Genomic DNA, 20,159 nt, shown 5'->3' with positions numbered 1-20,159 from the left:
TTTATATCTATATCTTAATTATAATATCTTATAATAAATTAATTATGGTTTATAAAATAAATTTCTCTATAAAATAATTTATGAAACAAAAGAAACAAATAGATGAAGGAATTGAATATGTTGTCTGGATTTTTTTAAAAAAACATTCTAAGACGGTTCTCTAAAAGACGGTCTTAGAATGTTTACATTCTAAGACGGTTTTCGCGTCTTAGAATCCTAAATTTTGTTTTTTTTTTGTTTAAAGAAACATTCTAAGATGATTCTCTAAAAAATCGTCTTAGATTGTAGACATTTTAAGATAGTTTTTTGGAAAATTGTCTCAGAATCCTAAATTTATTTTAATTTTTTAAAAAGAAAATTATATTCTAAGACGGTTATATGACAAACCGTCTAAGAATGTGCTCTTTATAAGATGATTATTTTCTTAAGAACTGTCTTAGAATGTGTAGCTTTTCTAAGACGATTTTTTAAGAACCGTCGTAGAAAGTTTTAACTTTCTATGACATTGGATACAAAGACAGTTCAAAACTGTCTTTGAATACGTCGTAGAACTGATGTAGAAATATCATTTTGCAGTAATGTCGGTTAAGTTGCGTGGTATACAAAAATTTCAAGTTTCAATATGTTTTGGCCTTAGGCACTTGGCCCTGCATAATGATCCTATGGAGACTTAGCCCCCTTAATGAGGGGCCCTGTAGGGTCCAAACCCACAAAACCCTACTTAATATTGGGTAGGAGTAGCCCACGGACCATGTTATTTAAAAAAAATTTATTGTCCTAAAAATATATTTTTAAATCAATTTAATAGGATTAATTTCAGTCAATTTTGATTATGGTTATTTGTAGCCGACCTTGACCAAAGCTATTTTTGGACGACCTCGATAGGGATTTTTCCCTTACCTCAGCTAGATTATTTTTGGTTAACCTCATCTAGAGTATTTTTTATCAACCTTTGTCAAGACAGTTTTCGACTGACCTTCCTAGGGTTGTTTTCAGTCGACCTTAGAGGGAGCTATTTTTGCTCAACCTCGGCTAAGGTAATTTGTGACTGACCTCAGTCAGGGCTATTTTCGGCCAACCTCGGCTATGACTATTTTCAAGTTACCCTGATCGAGACTATTTTAGTTAGCCTCAGCTAGGGTTATGTTCGACCAACATCGGTTATGGTTATTCTTTACCAACTTTGGCTAAAGTTTTTTTCTGTCAACCTCGACCAGGGTTTTTTGGTCAATCTCAATGGGGCTTTTTTTTACTGATCGAACTACGATTAATTGCGGTCAACCTTGACTGGGGTTATTTTTTGTCAACCTCAGCCAAGGCTATTTTTTTCCTACCTCGTCTACCGTTAATTTTGGCCTACCTCGGTTAGGGTTATTGTTGGCCGACCATGGCTGGGGTTATTTTTTACCAACCTTGGCTAAGGTTAATTTTGGCCAATGTTAATTTTGGTCAACCTTGACTAGGGTTAATTTTGAACGATTTCAGCCAACCTTTTTTTTATACAAAAATAAAGAAGTATAATACTAAAAATATATATTTGAATTATGAAAATTTTAAAAAAAAGGTCTAATTTGTTTGGCCCATTTGGCCTCTGGGCCATTTTGGCCCTAACCCACATGAGCTAGGACCAATTGGGTTAGGGTTAGCCCATTTAAGAGCTCTTTATATACTCTTGAGTCTTGAATATATTCGAGTTGTGGTTTGAAAAGAAATACAAATTACCTATGAAGTTTCTTGAAAATACAAAGAACTCCCTTATAGAAAAATAAACATTATATAAATTTTTTAAACAATTAAGTGAAGCAATAAAAAAAACAATTAAGCAAAGTATAAGGGATGTCATGTAATGTTTTCTCAAACACTTATGAGAGATACAAGGGGGTTTAGCTTAATTGGTTCAGTAGGGTGCATGAGTGTGTTGTAAATCTCTTAGTATCGTGTTCAATTCTTATGGATAAAAAAAACACTTATGAGAGATTAATATAAAAATAGAGGAAGTTCTTGTAGTTTCACTAAAATCCATAATTGATAATAAGTGTAATTTAATTTTAAAAAATTAAATAGTCAAATTCATCTTTAAAAGTATGATGCGATGACAAATTAAATTGGTCTTTGAAAGAATAAAAATACAATTTTAGTCCATGAATGTGTAAAAAGTACAACAAATTAGTTCTTGTGTTAAATTTGAGAGACCATTTTATCATTAAGTTGTAATGTTTAAGGACCAATTTAACATTAATGTGCAAAGTTTAAGAACCAATTTATTATTAATTTATCTATAGGACTAATTTGTTGCACTTTTTATATATTTAGAGACTAAATTTAAATTTTGTATCTTTTAAAGATTAATTTATCAGAACTCATACATGATGAGAATTTGACTATTTTTTTTTTAAAAAAAAAACTTCAAACACAAAGAGGCAAATAATTCAGACAATTATGAGTGTTAATGTTTTAAGTTTTAAGCGAAGTAGCTAGGAAGTTCATAAAGTCAAACACAAAATTTTGGTTCATGCAAACTGTGTACACATCACCACTTAAATTGACTGAAAAATAACTTTTGAAATAATATAGAGCCAGAAAACTGAGTGGGATAAAATCTCAAGAACAGCTAATACCAGTTGTTTTTTGCCTTTATCGAAGCTTCAATTCGAGTCACTTGATAGATATTAATCTAAACCAAGTCCACACATTAATGTGTCCCACACAGGTACAACCAAATCCTAGTTTATTAAGCTCAACAAGCCAGAAGTTAGGCCGTTAATTAGCTCATGCATGTGCATTCGCGGCAACTTCCCTCTCATCACTCTAATGATATCGCATACCTGGCTATTTATCTATAAAATTAGAGTAACTACTAATTGAAGTACTTAGTTAATATATATTTGCATCATTAATTATATATTTTGAATGAATGTAAACAGTGGTGAATACAGAAATTTTTATAAGTGAAGGCAAAAAATAATTCTAAATTGATTAAAAGAAAATTTTTAATATGTTTTAAGTTCATGACAAATTAGTGAATCTTGTTTTGGATTTTTAATTAAAAAAAATTACATTAAGTCCCTAATTTGTAAAAAAAATTGTTTTTAGTCATTGTTATTTTGTTTAATACTTCTAATATATCTATTAAAAAATCTTAAAACTATAGAAGCATTTGTTTTATTTATTCATTCACTTGATACTGGGGATAGAAATAGACAAATGTGCACAAAAAAAGAAGATAGAAATAGACTGAATCAAACAAAACTTGTCTAAATAAGTTTAGTCTATTTATAAAATTCACGATTCAAGCCTAATTTGTATCTATTATTATAGGCTTTTTATTTTTACGTCTAACTTAGTCTTTTCCAAGTCAGATTTAACCTTTTAACCTTCTTAAAGACATATTTTACACAATTTTTAGATAGATATCTTAAATAGGCTAATCGAATAATTGGCCAATTAATGAAAAAAAATGTAATAAACTATGAAAATTAAAATTACTACTATTCAACATTTGAGGTACGGACAGAAATAGGTAGATTAGACTTTATAAGCGTCGAGTTTAATTTGTTTATATGCTATAACCTTATTTTTTATATCTAATATAACCTTAATGATAACTTAATATTTAAAAAGATAAATAATTATATGATTTTAATCTATGCCAATAGATAAAAGGGATATCTCTTTTAGTAACTACTTTTTGATCTCCATTTTTACAAAAAGGACTATTTTACTCTTTAAAACTTACATTTTTTTTTCTGTTTATGTAACCACCCACATATATATATATATATATATATATATATATATATATATATATATATAAGCACTCACTTTATGTAAATGGTTCACTTTTTTTATGTAAATGGTTCACTTTTTTCAAAACATAGTAACTACCTACATTTTTATTTTATGAACGAAGCCACAACATATGTTCTATGTTACAATTTGAAGCAAGTTTTGGCGCAACGATGACGTGGTTTTCATCGAGGACTATAAAGAAATGTGTATAAATATTATCTTTATAATTTTTTGGTGGTTTTCAAGCAAAATTATTTTGTGCTAATGCTATTAAGCAGAAGTAATTAGCAAAACAAAGGGAAAGGGAGTGGACATTGGTGGTTCTCTCGTTCCCCACTTCTTTCTCACTCTATGTCTGAATGGTGAGACAAGCAATCTCTAATTTGTGTTAATATCTTTTTTAATAATTATTTTCATTCTTTTTCTTATTGTCTTTATATTTTTTTCTTTTGACAATATATAATCATCTCTCTCTAGTGTCAATATATACAATCATCTCTATTAAACCAAATTTAAAACTGTCTATTTTTTTTCATGTACCATTATGGTAACATAAATTATCATAATGGTTCATTTTAAAACTTCTCCTAAATCAGGTTTGCATATAACAAATTCTTTTTAATCTCTCACTTCATTTTAATTTTTTAAATCTATCAACTAACAATAAATGGATTATTAAAATTTTCCATTTTTCAATTTAAAACTCATTTTATAGATATATTTGCAAAATTTAAAACTACCCATTTTTGTTTTTTGTATTTTTTATAGAGAACTCTTTTTTGTAAGATTCGTTAATCATAATTGTTCATTTAAAAAAATTAAGAATTAATTTAACTTTAGATATTTTGTAGTTTTAAAACTAGTTTTGATTTTATATCCGCCTACCTGAAAACTACTCATATCGGTGTTTGATTACTAACATTTATTAGGGATTGTTTTAATTTATTTTTTTGTTGGTTTACATAGTTTCCAATTTTTTTTAAAGGTAGTTTGTAGTTTTTTTAATACTTTGGTTAAAAGTATGTGAAAAATGAGGTTTTTAAATATAAAAAAGAAAAAGAAGTAGCAAAAATTAAATAATGAAATAAAAATTTAAAAATAGAGAAATAATTTTTGGAAAGTAATACAGGATATTTGTGATAGAATTTATTATGTTAGACAAAATATATACATGCAATTATATTAGGGTTAAATATGTTTTTTCTCCCTCATATATATCCGTTTTCATATTTGGGTTTTTTCTTCCCAATTTTAGGTTTGTTGACTAGTTTGCGGTACCTCCAATGCAAGTTCGATTTTGGATTGGTGGTTCATGCAACAGTTGAATATTCCCACACCATTAGGATCTCAAAGTGGAGTTAGGCGGCCTTGGTGAGATGGAGTTTTTTGAGGTTGGCGGCGACCATGAGGTCACAGATGGAGTGCTTGGAGAACTGGGCGGTTTTGGCAGTGAGGGTCAGAGAGCGCTTAGAATGGAGGCAGCAGACAGAGAACTAGCGTGAATCTCAATGGGTTTGTGGTGTTGCTTGGTGGTGGTTTTCTGGTACTTTGTGGTGGTTTCCTCGTTGCCATTGTCATGGTTTCACTGTGTGCTTCCTTTGATGGTGCCACTATGGTGGTTACAGTGGTGTCGTCTCGGTCGTTATGTGTGCTATTGGTGAGTGGAAAAGATGAAGACAAAGTGAGAAAAGGAGGGAAAAACATAAAAAGAAAATGACTTTTTAAAAATTAAAAAACATCTTACATGTAACCCTAGTCAGACAAATATTACACATGGCACCATACGTGGTCGGTTAACGACCACCACGTAAGAAGATAACAAATTTCGACTAATGAGAGGGACCTTAGACAAAAGTTTTCAAATATTAGGGATTCGATTCGAAGGAAAAATTTATTAGACACCAGATGTAAAAAATGGATATATATCAAATACCAAAAACATATTTAAACCATTATATTATTTATAATTTGTATTATAAATGATGATAAATAGTAGAAACATAAAAATATACTCATTTCATTCCTATTCATAACACCCAAGTTCACATTGCAATTTAGTAATTAATTTTTAATAATTTATTTTATTAAATAGTTCTACTATTATGTAGATATAGTTTATAATAAGAAAAATCGTTACAATATATTAAAATTAACACAACAAAAATATATTAGTGTAATAGAAATGCATTTTAAATTATCAAACTAATATTCACATTCATTAGAATATGAGATACACTGAATTTAGTATATCATAAAAAAATTAATAATAATAATAATAATAACAAAAAATTTAATACTTACATTTATTACTTAAATAGATTGACATGTTAGACCTAGAAGACTTTTTTGAATGAAATAAAATTTAATCTTTTAAACAAAATAAACTTTTACAAAAACTCTTGATGGAGTTTATTTGCAGAAATCTAATATTTCATATTTACACATAATCAGTAAAAAAAATTACAACTAATAAAATAAAAATAAAAATGCCGAGCTTTCAAGTAAGAAAAAAAAAAAGAATCTAGCAACATTAAAGTTAAAAAAGAAAACTCATAATTTTTCCCTCCATTTAGGCATGAAAAAGAAAAGTCCCGATTCTTCCATCCATCTACATATATATGTTACCATAAAATCTATGCCGAAATTAGAAATGACTGAAATGTATATATGATAGAGTATGAAATGTACAATATATTATTAATTATATGCCAGACTCTTTTATATGAATCAAATTAAAAATAAAGTGTCACGGGTGTTTTTAATTATCTACTATATATAAGTTGCTCATGATTGTATTTATTTAATAAACAGATCTAAATAAAAGCTTAAGAAAATTGTTTTAAATATTATTTAATAAAATATTATCAAGTTATCTGTCAGTGCATATGTATTTTTTCTCAAATTTTTTACCCTTTTATAATTTTATTGAAGTATACAACAATATTTTAACAAGTTGAAATAATAATATATCCACATTATTGTTTCCTTTAATTACTATTTAATCTTAAAGAATTTTCACACCTTAAACTAGGACACCATGGTCTCTCTTTTTTAAAAAAACATTTATGTGCTAAAAAAGATAATTTTATCACTGTATAATTTTAAATCATTTAATTATGAATATTAAATTATTTTTTATCATTTTACTTGCTTTTTTATAAAAAAAATTAATATTAAATTAAAAAAAAATTGTTTCAAAATTTGATAATTAAAAAAATGAAATGATTAAATAAGTTAAGTATAAATTTATATATATATATATATATATATATATATATATAACTATATCAACTTTAATTTTTAAAATTAACTCGCCTAAATAAATCAACATTTTTTTGTCATTGTTTTTGTTATTAATACAATCTTTGTTTCACATCAAATAGAGGATAAAAGATAGAAAAGTAAATAAACTGCTAAATTTCCACTGTTTATTTAATTATGAATATTAAATTATTTTTTTTATCATTTTACTTGCTTTTTTATATAAAAAAATAAATATTAAATTAAAAAAATTGTTTCAAAATTTGATAATTAAAAAAATGAAATGATTAAATAAGTTAAGTATAAATTATATATATATATATATATATATATATATTAACTATATCAACTTTAATTTTTAAAATTAACTCGCCTAAATAAATCAACATATTTTTGTCATTGTTTTTGTTATTAATACAATCTTTCTTTCACATCAAAATAGAGGATGAAATATAGAAAAGTAAATAAACTGCTAAATTTCCACTGTTTATTTAATAAAATGGGGAAAATAAAGTTTTTTCTACCAAACTCGAGTGATAACTTCTCCTGGGGCATAAAATAAGGACAATAAAATCTCTTTTCATTTTTTATTTTAATTCTTACAAAGTTAAATAAATTTCTTTATAACATAAAAAATTAAAAGTAATATTCAATTGTTTCATGTTATAAAGATAATAGATTAAAAAGTTTGCTTTTTTTTTAGTAAAATTTAACTTTTATGCATATATAAGAAATACATTTTATAATTTTTTCATACAAAAACTAAATCTTAAAAAGGAGATAACTATAAAGATAAATAAATAATTTAACATATTTTATACTATTTTTTCTTTCTAATAATTTAAATAAACAAATTCAGAAAAAAATAATTTAAATAAATAAACGAACTTGATTTTCTTTCTGTCTTATTTTTATTTTTTCAAATAATATATTTTTTATACTATATTATAAGTACAAAGTATCTCTAAATTAATCTCTACTTTAAACAAAAATATTATTTTTCATAGTAAAATTGAGTTTTATTCCCTTAACAAAGGTCTCGGTTTGAGCATTATTGATAGAAAAAAAAATGGTAGAAGAAAAAATAGTATTTACTAAAAATAATAAGTTAGTTTTTCTGAAAAATATTAATCATTAATAAAAGTAATAATTATTTCACCATCATATCATGATGGAAAAAAAAAAACTACTTGTCATCTTTGCCAATAGTTTATTTTGTACAAGAACATCTTTATATTATAGTTGGCCACAATATAAAGTTATTGTTTTTTTGCTTGTTTTTTTTCTAACCAATGATATATATTATCAATTGATAGTAGGAGAATTTTTTAAAAGATATAAAGATCACTCAAGTAAATTTACTTTTTTTAATAAAATTTTCTTTATTTGCATGATTAAAAAATAAATCCCTAAAAATATAATTAGGATTTTGTTGGTAATCTATTAACTTGAAAAGTCTGTTATTTTTCACAAATTACAATTCAACTCCACTGGTTTAAATTAAGTTTAATCATATGTTTTTTTCTACAAGTTTTAGTTTAAACATATGTTATAACCTATTGTTTTTCTTTGGCTTAATTACAATACTATCAAATTTTCATTATTTTATAATTTTTTTCAGTCAAGTTATTATAAATTTTATCATCTAACTTCTATAATTAATTTCATGGATTTTATCATTCAAGTTTTTTTCCACAAATTTTATCATCTAACTTTTAACATTTGATTAATTCTATTATCTAATTTTTTTTCATTTTTGTGCATTTTACTATCATGTTGATAATAAAACGATATAAAAAATTACTTTTTTAAATTTTTGTACTTTGATAATAGTTATAATCGATGTAAAAAAATAATTTTATACATCAATTATGTAATGTAAATAATCGCTTTCTACATCGGTGATAATTATGATTGATGTCAATAATTAAAATCATTCCTCTTTTATAAACGATGGTAAAATATACAAAAATTTAAAACTTAAAAGTGATAAAATTTGTAAAAATAAAACTTAGATAATAAAATTTATAAAATATAAAAATTAAGTAATAAAATTATAATTAAGTCTTTTTCTTTTAAATTCTCATTGAAAATTTAATTTAAAAGTCAACACAGAAGTAAAAGTTGTTGATTGGCGATTGTCCTGGGGTCCATATGTGACTGTGAATCTTGTTTATCTTATTTTGATGCTCTCTTGTCTAATTAAATTTGCACAATAAAATTTGTGAAAATAAAATTAAATGATCAAATTTATAAAATAATAAAAATTAAGTGGTAAAAATTGTAATTAATTAAGTTTTTTTTTCTTTTAAATTCTCATTGAAAAATTAATTTAAAAGTTAAAACAGAAGGAAAAGTTGTTGATTGGCGATTGCCCTGGGGTCCATCTGTGACTGTGAATCTTGTTTCTGCTATTTTGATGCTATCTTGTCTTGTCCATATATGTTTTGAAAGGGATATCTCTGAAGATGATGAAAGATGGCCCCAAAGCAAGAGCTACTTGAGACTGAAATTAAAGTGGGAGCAAAAAATTGACTAGCCTGTCACAATCATTCCTCATCTTCATTTTAAAGGGAAATGAAATGGCATTCTTAAATTAACATTTTTTACTCCTTATTTTTCTGTGAATTAAATTTATTCTTTATGGTGTGAATTTTAATAATTTTTCTTTTCAATTTAATTTTCATAGTAACGAACAATTCTAAAATTTGGTAAAAAAATCATTCTAAAATAAATAAATAACCTCATAATCATTCCTTTTTCTATAATCATCGTAGTTAAAACATTTTTCTCTCATTCTCTCCCTTAATTGTACAAATTATTATATAATTTACTATACCGTTAACATTTTTCATTCCTATAAAACTTTGATATATTTTCTCAAACAGTCAAACTTCAATATTTTAAACCAGTTATAGGACTAATCTGAAATTTAATCACATAAAATTATGTTATAACAACAATTATAATAATATATAAAAAGTGTGTTATTTTATCTAAGTAAAATTAGTTATTTAAATTTGTTTTTAAAATATTTTTCCTAATTACATGTAATTTTTTAAAATAAATTATTCTAGATCCATCTCTTTTTAATCTATTTTATCAAAATTAATTCTATTGAAATTTAAAGTTAAACCATACAAATCCTAAATAAATGCACTTATGGATTGTTTTTGAAAAAAAAAGGCTAGTGTATACTAAATTAAAAGTTTAATATAAAAAAATCGATAATAAAATTATATGTAGGTGTAAATATTAATTAAAAAATAATTTAAGTTGTAGGAATCAGAAATTTAATATCCAAATGATATTTAACTATGGAATTAGGTCATTGCATACATCCTGTAAAAAAAAAGGCCATTGTATACATATATGATATATAAATCTTTACATACAGAGGAAATTTTTTTGTTAACTACACTTAGCTGAATTAATTGACAAAAAAATATTTTAGTTAACTAATAATCTCGAGTTTAGTTTCTGAATATACAATACTACAATAAATATTTGAATGAAAAATATTGTTATTCGTAATGATCATGCTCATTCTTTTGATGAAATTACTTCCCATAAACTTTGTTTGTATGAAAGAGATAAAGGCGAGGAGGGGGAAGAGAGGCAAATATAGGGATGAGTAGTGGTTTGGTGATTGATACAAAGGAAGAGGAAGATTTTTTTTTTTTTTTTTAAAAAAAAACAACTACATAAAATTTCTTCTCTTAAAGTGATCAAATTTGAAAAAAATAAAAATAAAAAATGGCATTATTTATCTTTTTTCCACTTTAGCCCTCGTCAGACCTAGTGTGTTCCTGATCATGGGTATTGTTTCAGACATTTAGGTGTAAGAGTAGAATAATATTTTCATAAATTACTAATTTGTTTATTATTTACTAACTCACTTTAATTTAAATATTTTCTTCTATTTCACTTTATTTTTCATCTCAACCAAATAATTTTAATTTCTATTTTATTTTTATCCTATTTCTCTTCTTTTTCTTCTCATTTATTCTTTTCTATTCTTTCATTTTTTTTCACTTTACAACCAAACACACCCATACAGAATATATGTAAACTCTTAAAAAAATGTGTATATAATGTTATCATGCATTTTCATTGTTAAAATGTCTAATGATCTCTTATATTTATACAAACAAAAATCTCTAGTCTAATCTAATTCTTTACACGTACACTATTCTTTATGCCTTCTTACAAATAAAACCAACCGAAAATTTAAAATGTCCTTTTGTTGTTTCGTTTTTTTCTTGTGAATGTAACCTGAACATGTTAATTCAATGTCGACTGTCAGCCCATGCGTGCTATCTCAAAAGTTTTTTTAGAGTTCTAAAAAGTTGAATAAAAATATGTGAAAAATAAAGTGAAAAAATATATATTTAGTTGATGAGAAATGAAAAGGAAGTAAAAAAAAAAAGATAGGGATGAACGAAAAGGTCACAAACTAAATGAAAAAGTATTTAGTCAGTATTAAAGATAACAAAAGGAATTGGAACAATCAGGTCAGACAGAACCAAACTAAATTGTAAAAATATTACTCTAGATCGAATCGAGCTTATTAAAATTGATCTGATGGGCTTGTCGAACCAAGCTGAATTGAGAAAATAAAGACTTGAATTCGATCAGATCTATTTTAACCTAAAATTTTATTTTATTTTATTTGTCTTTGAATTTGTCTAAATTTAGATGAAAACTAAATTCATCAATATGGACGGACTCGATGAGCCAATGGACTTAAAAAAAAGGTTGATATAAAATATGGGCTAGTTCGGCTAATCGAGAAGATTTTAATTTTAAGGAAAGAGGCAGAAATAATAGTATATAAAATATAAAACAAAAAACAAAAAAATATAGTTCAAAATTATAAACAATTTTAATATATAATCGAGAAGATTTTAATTTTACGTGTATTGCAATTGAAAACAATAGATATGTATAGAAAAAAAAAATAGTACTAGATATAAAGACTGCTATCAATTTGTCTATTTAACATCACATATGCTCTACTAATATTTCTTCAACTACCTGTGTAAGGGCAATAACTATTCATTAGGTAATATTGGCACCCACGAACAACTCCACACTTGTCCAAATGATGGTTAATAACATAAAAGGCTAAGCCAAAGAAATTTTTAAAAATAATTTAGTTGCTAAATTGCTTTAAATAAATTTTATAAGATAAACCAATTAATTAAATGTTACTTTGTCTTTCTCAGTGTGTCGTGCAATACGCTACAAATTAAATACTTTTGGCTTCCTTCATTTCCCTTCTAGTTAGAATTTGGTGCATCTTTCGGCCACTTCCGGCTACTCTCACTGCCCTTGTTCTTTCCTTGCTTCTTCCTCTTCACAAGGAACATAATTAAAATAATGTGGCAAAAGGTTGGCAAAACTTCAGTCACAAGCATGTTGCAAAATTTTTCTTTTCATGTCATCTTGTCTTTTCTAGCTGGACAATGCATATAAAATCGATTCAATTTCATTTCTTTTTGTTACAAATTAAATTCACTTTTACACGATAACATTTTATATTTTATTTGTATTACACCATTTTCATACTACTTTTAAAATAATAAAACAAAAACACACATTTTTTTTAATAAACGAAAACACGCATATTACAACGTTTTTTTTTTATTTGATATCGTAAAAATATATCAAAATAATGATGTGTTGTAATAATTTTTCGTTATATAATGACCAAAAGGATGAGCAAGCATGTAAACGACATATTTGGATAGAAGGCTCACACCTCAAGGCACGAAGATGGTGTATAACACTCTTTTACATACTTTTTTTTTTTTGCTTGTCTTTTACTACTTTTCTTTCACGTCTAATAACTTGGTGTTTTCTTTTTCCACCACTAAATTGCTGGGGCTACGTGGACATCTTTCTTAATACAATTAATAAGCTATGTTTCTCCTATAATTGGAATAGACTAATTATTTTCCGCAAATTTGAGTAGGAGAAGCCACTACCACTGGCATCCAAAAATTGAAAAGGAATGGTTAACATTTATATTTTCTTTAAATAAAGAGAAAAATATGGAGAAAAAATATAATGAAAAGAGCTAGGGAGATGTTTTTTTTATCTAACTTAATAAATTTTAATTAAAATTTATTTTTAAACAATCCATTGATAGATAAATTTGGATAATATGTACGAAGTTATAATTTTTTTAATATAAAAATAAAAAATGAGAATAAAAAGGCACTTTCAATATTGACAAGCTGGGACTATCAGTATAGATCCTCCTAGAGGATTATTATACAGATTCAAACCCATATTCATAAAAAAGATGAAAAATCTTTTCAAGATCTTTAACTATTTGTAACAATCGACATTTGTTATAAATTTTAACTTTAGTACAACCATTGTATTGTATGATAAAAAAAAACAATATGACTTTCAACTCCTAATCAATTTATTAAGTGTTTTTACCAAACAGATGTTTAATTCGTCGATTTTAGACCTCCTTTATATTGATCATACCATAAATATACATCGGTTTTGAGTAGGCTCTTACCTAAAAATGAAAATTGTTTCCACACGTAAATATATCCATCCACGTCGCACAATTATATATATGTATATATATTGAGATTTTTCATTTTAAAAAAAGAACCTAGAAAGTGAGATGAACTTTCCAAAAGGAAGTGTGAAATGTAAATAGAAAATGAATGGACAAGTATGGGGCTCACTGCCCTCTGATTTGTCTCCAATTAGCACGATCAAGTATCTATGAAATCCTTATCTTTAACATTTGTGTTATGATGATTACTTTGAATTGCCAATGAGATGACAAATGTGTTGCCAAGTGCTAATCTAATCTGAGAGACATAATGATAATCCCTAACTAAATTGTATCACTCGATGAGAAACATAACTAGGTACTAGGGACAAACTGTAAAACATCAAAACTGTTGTTGGTTAGAGATCCACTGCACTGTTTCCTTTAACAAAGATCCTAATCATCATGAAGCCATGCCCCAGTGAGTTTAATTAATTATAAAGATATCATCACATGGTAAGCAAAATAAACACCTACATATACACATTTTCATTTAGAGGAAGTGTATGCATGCTTGATTTAATTGATTTTTTGAAGAAACAAGTGTTTGTTCTTTAATAGAGTTCTTAATTAAACAATTTTGTTTATCGATTCTTTGGGAAAAAATAATTATCTTCTTATTGGTTTTATAGATTCACCTCATCCCAATAATCTCTCTTTCCAAAAAAAAAAAGTACTATTTGATTCCTACCTTTTTAAGCCAATTTATTAACCAAGTCTTGATATTGTGACTCTTTTCAAAAAATTATTTTTTAATATATCATAGTAGAAAACTATTATACTTTCATTTGCTAAAAATACCTTTTTAATGAGTATTTGAGCACAATTCTCCATACACTTATGAAATATAAAATGAAAAAAATCACAAGCAAATATTAACTTATTTCATCTTATTTAATAAAATTATTATCAAAATATCCTTTATTTAATTTAATTTTTTTAATGATTATTTGGTTGTCGTGATATCAACCAAACGACCCTAAAAATGGAATTAAAATATTTACATTTGAAACAAGTTCCAATAAAATTGAAATCTTCCATCAATTAGCACGTTTAGGGAATGAAATTATTATTTTTTTAAATGAGATTGAAAATATTAAATAAAGTTAACTAACAATTTTTTTTATCAATCGGAAAGTTAAAGATTTACTTGTGCTTGTAACCAAGTTTTGTAGTTTAAATTTGAGAAGTCATAAGAATTATCCATTGCAACATGGTCTAAATTTGTCTTGCTTTTAGGATAATGTCTCAAAATATGTAGTAAACTCTCATGCTAAGCTCCACACTTGCAATAAGAACAGTATGAAGAAACATATCATTAGGCGTTAAAAGGTTAGTACTTCGTATGAAGGCATGCCTGATTGATTAACCATAAGAAGTGTTTGATGTTTTGTGGCAATCAAAGTTTTCAAACTCAGGCCCAAGTTTTAGTGTAGAAAAAATTAGTAATATGTTCATGATTAATTCGGTGATGGCAAATTTAGTTCTAGAGAGGCTGAAGTGGCAAAAACTCCAAATGGTAGTATCATCATTTAGGGTTTTATCTAGAATTAATGTCATCATTTTCAACTTCATGTTCATTATATTAGTTTTGGTTGCAGATTTACTTAGGTTCTATTTTGCATGATTTTGATTCCTCCTCATTATATTAGTTGCATGGAATAAACTCCTAGATAAGTATGATGCATAGTCTGTTTATGTATGGATCAGTTAATGAATTTATATAGTTTAACAAAATCTACTTAATGTTATGTTTATATTGTAAATGCAATTTAGAAACGATGGATGAAGATCAACATAACTGGAAGAAAATACCAAATACAATGATGAATATTAACAAAAAAATAGAAGAAATGTTCAACATTGTTCATGTTATGGATCATGTTAGAAATTTCAACATTGTTCTCAAATAAACATGGCATGATATTACACATTTGCTTATATTACTTTGCTTGTTAAATGTAATCTTATGGTGAAGTCAGTAGGTCATTTGCTATAAGATGGAAGGATGAACTAGAACCTACTTGGCATCTGCTACACTCTAGTGGTAACATGCACTCTGTTATATATAACCAAAATCTAGTAAGTCCAGCTCTACTAGCTGAATAGACAGAACTCAAAGAGTTTTATGGGCTCACTGGAAATCATCAGGTGACCTCGACCCACTTTGAATAGAGTGTTTTTCTCACCATCTCAAAAGCAACTCTGAACCAAAAGTTTACCTTAAATGACACTCCTTGAACCACCAAGTTTCTAACTCAGTCACTTTTAAAGTCCTGTTGGTTGAGTACTAAGTGACTTACAACAATTTGATGAGTAATTAAACACTCCTATGTATATCAAATTTTAAAATCATATACATATCTAATATGAATTTCATGTTAATTTTAGGATGTGTCGAATACCATGTACTCATTTATGAAAGCTGCAAGATTCACCCATCTGAACTTGGAAGAGACTACTAAGTGTAGGATAATTTATATTCATTATAGGAAGATGGCAAAAATTGGAAATGGATGGAAGAATTTTGCACAATTACAGAATTTGTTTACTAGAACTCAAATTATTTGAGTTCCCAGATACAACTTCTAACTTTGTATTTATTTTGTATTTGTTTGTAATTAAAGTACATTACTACTCTACTATTATAAATTTGTAATTTTTTGTAAGTCTTGGTGATATATTTTGTGAAAAATATTGGAAAATCCAGAGCACATTTGTGGTATATATTGTTTATAAATGTTTATAACTACTTTTGGTCCATGATATACTTTGTTTATAACTTTTGGTGCATGGCTTATTTTGTGTGTTTTTTTTATAACTTTGAATGATAAGTTGTGATATGAATTAATTACAGGTTGATAAACAACATCGTCGATGTTGGTGAGAAGAAAACAATATCAGATTTTGTAAAAATCGATGTTGTTTTTTTGTTAAAACAACATCGATTTTCAAGCAACCGATGTTAGCGTTGATACCTTCACATCGGTAGTTTCAACATCGATTAATAACCAATGTTAAAAGTCCTTAATAACTGATGTAAAAAGTTTATTTTCTAGTAGTGCCACTACCAACTCCCATTTAAAAGAACATCCTTAATTTGAAGATTACTATCATGAAAAAGCACATAATTCACCAAACTACATAGCTGACCCTCTTTCAACCAATTATCATTCCAAACCAATACATGGAAATTTTCTATTCTTATTTATAAACCTAGATAAATAATATCAAACCTCTCATAATAAAGTTTTGAATAGAAGCTCTACCTAGAGTTAGTATTGCATTCATGACAAAATTGTTCTAAAGGAATTTAGAGAATAATAGTTGTACCCAAAGCTTTTGCAACTCATGCATAATTGTCCAAATATGTTTGCCAAGTAAAGCAATATTTGTATTTCAAGCGGTATAGATGATTAAGACACCATGCATTTTTGCCTTCACAATAGTTTTCCAACCCACCTAGTGACAAAAAGGTCTATCTCAAATAAAGCTCCTAATAGTGGTATCAATATGATCACAAACTCCCTTTGGTGGTCATAAATTCTACATTGTATAAATAGAACTTGAAGACACTACTTAATTGGCTAGGATGACCCTACCTACATGGTTTAAAAGCTTAATTAGTCTTCCACCTAGTTACCCCCCCTAAATTAATTCTATCAAGAATATAAGGGAAGTCATTATTTAATTTCAAACTCTCCCGGGCAAAAAAGGGGAAATCCTATATAGTTTCCTAAATTACAAGTGTGTCTGAAACCAATGATTAGGGAAAATTTGACTAGCTTCTATCAGTTGACATTCTTGGAAGCAAAAAACTAAGATTTGTGTAGGTTTACCTTTGAACCATATGCAAGACAAAATTTTGGAGTACCTCCTTCATTAACTTGACTTGAGCATAACTAACTTTAGTTAGAAGAATAAAATCGTCAAGAAACCAACAAATATGTGAGACCGTATATCTATTTTTGAACATTTTAACCAGTTGCCATTTGCCTTCCTAAACTTCCTCTATATGAGAAGGGTTAGCTTTTCCATGCATAACTTGAAAAAGCAAGACGACATTAAATCACCTTAGTATATATAAGCCTCTGTGGGGAACAAAACTGTGAAGCCTTTCATTGTTCCATTTCAAGGATAAATTTGTAGAAGTGGTACAATTCAAGATAAGATCATTGACTTGTGGGGAAGGCCAAATTCAGTCAAGGTGGGACATAGGAACTCCTGATCGACTCAAGTATATAAGCTTTTTTAAAATTGATCTTTAATAAAATGTAAATAGATTTACCTTTTTTTTCTCAAGCTTGTCGTGAATAATCTTTTTAGCAATAAGGGCATTATTTAAAAGTGTTAATAGTCATACATCTCATTATCTTACAACTCATTTTCACCTCATTTTTCTCTGTGTCTCTCTTTACCTTTTCCATCAAATCATATATCATGTTTATCATTTTCTCTATCTACTTTTTTTTTCCTTTTTCTCTCTATATATCTCTCTCTTCCATCCACCCCAATCCACCGTAAAATAAGGTGAACGAGTATCATTTTGCCATTATCATATGTCCCACAATTAAGGATAAAGTTGTTTGGGAGGGGGCAAATGATAGAATCTAGATGTAGACGAATACAATGAACTAACACTTTAGATATGAGGTTGTGTTGTAACCGTAACTATTTTTATTTTTCTATTATAACTATTTTTAGTTAGATAGTTGGTTGTTGTTTCATTTATAAGAAGCTTTATGTTCTGAGTTCAGTGAGTTTGAGAGTGCTTTGAACCCCTTCATTATAATTTTTGTTATTCATAATAAACTTAACCATTTGTGCAATATCTCTTCTTCTTCCATATTCTAAACTTAATTTCCAATCTAAATAGAATTTCTTGAATTTTTCCTAACAATTATGGGATAATAAATCCTATAAAGAAATAAAGAAAGCATTAGCTACAAGATCATTCATTTCATTATAAATAATTAGTCAAAATTTCTGGAATAAGATGAGTTAGAACCCTTCTAGACCTTAAGCTTTATAAAGATTCATATAAAACATTGCATTTCTAACCTTCTTCACCTTAACAAGTTTGGTGAGCAAATCATAAAGCTTGTCTTTAATCCTATTAATTACTTGAAGTTGGGTTGAGGGGACAATGCTTGACATTATTGGATGAGTTTTTTTTTTTTAAAATAAAAAAAAATTGAGCTTTAATGTTTAGAATGGACGCATTAGAACACTAAGTTTCATTAATGAAAAGACCTATTGTCCTATACCTATTGTCCTATACCTGTGTCCTATACCTTTTTAGGCAAACACCTTATCATATTGTCGTTGTAGTAATTTTTTTAAGTTGAATCATGATAGATAATAGATGGGTGTAAAGTTAATGATGCATACTTCTAATTCTTAGTTCTATTTGAATCATGGCCCTTTTAAGTTTAGATATGGAATTACCTTTTGTTTCCCTGCAAGTTCTAGAAACAAGATCTCTATATTGTGGGTGGGTAGTCTAGGCCACTTGAATGCGAAAGGATGGAGATCTTGTACTAGCATATGCAAAGCAATTCATTATAAAGGGGTTAAGATTGAAATTGTGAGGGTTAAGGACTTCCAAAAAGGGATGCTACAAAAGAATCTGTTGGTTAGTGTTGGCCATGTCACGATCAAGTTTTTTTCCTCACATAACCTCCATGTTGAGTTATTTTCATGCAAATGGCCAATAATAGATTTATGATCCATGAGTCCTCTTCAGGAGAAATTTTTGAAACTTTCAAAGAATGATGACTAATTGTTGCATAGTGTGAACAATCTCAAAGATAAATGTCATCCTTACAAGAGAGAATCCAAATTCCTTTGGAGTATCCCCCAATTCTTGAAGAAAGATTGACTTTTACCCCCAAGGAGCTCCAAAATTGTTTAGCCTTAGAATAAAGTACAAGTTTCACAAAAAAAGAAAAAGTTTTATGCACAATAATTGTATAACAAACATGATGCTTGGTACAACGACCTAAGGCACCTTGAATTATAGAAAAATTCTAGAACAAATTCATGAAAATAACAAGTGGCATGATTAGGTGTAGGGACCAACCCTATGTAAACTAATTAGTGTGAAATTAAATTTTTTCTTCTTCTTATATTTGGATTCGGAATAATATAACTCTTGCATAATTAGTTATTATATTTTGGTGGGAAGAAAGAAATTATAAAGAGGTAAACCCATAAAATAAAATAGATAATAAATAATTTTTCTTCTTCAAATAATCATAATCGATATGTAATTAAAATTAGTTAAAAATGGATAATTAATTAGCTATAACCTGTGCAACTAGGGACGAAACTATAAAATAATGGGGGGGGGGGGGGGGAAGGGACAAAAATACAAAAACTTATCACATGAGATTTTTTTAGTTACTAATCAAATTCATAATTTACTTAGAGCTTAATTGACTTGCTAAAAGTTTGGCTCTAAGGTAAAAAGCTTTGTGTGTATCAACATATGGAAATTGACTTCAATGCGATTTACATTTGGGGT

This window comes from Glycine soja, chromosome 6 (genome assembly GCF_004193775.1).
Source record: "Glycine soja cultivar W05 chromosome 6, ASM419377v2, whole genome shotgun sequence".
Classification (NCBI taxonomy): domain Eukaryota; kingdom Viridiplantae; phylum Streptophyta; class Magnoliopsida; order Fabales; family Fabaceae; genus Glycine; species Glycine soja.
This window is presented reverse-complemented; position numbering follows the sequence as displayed.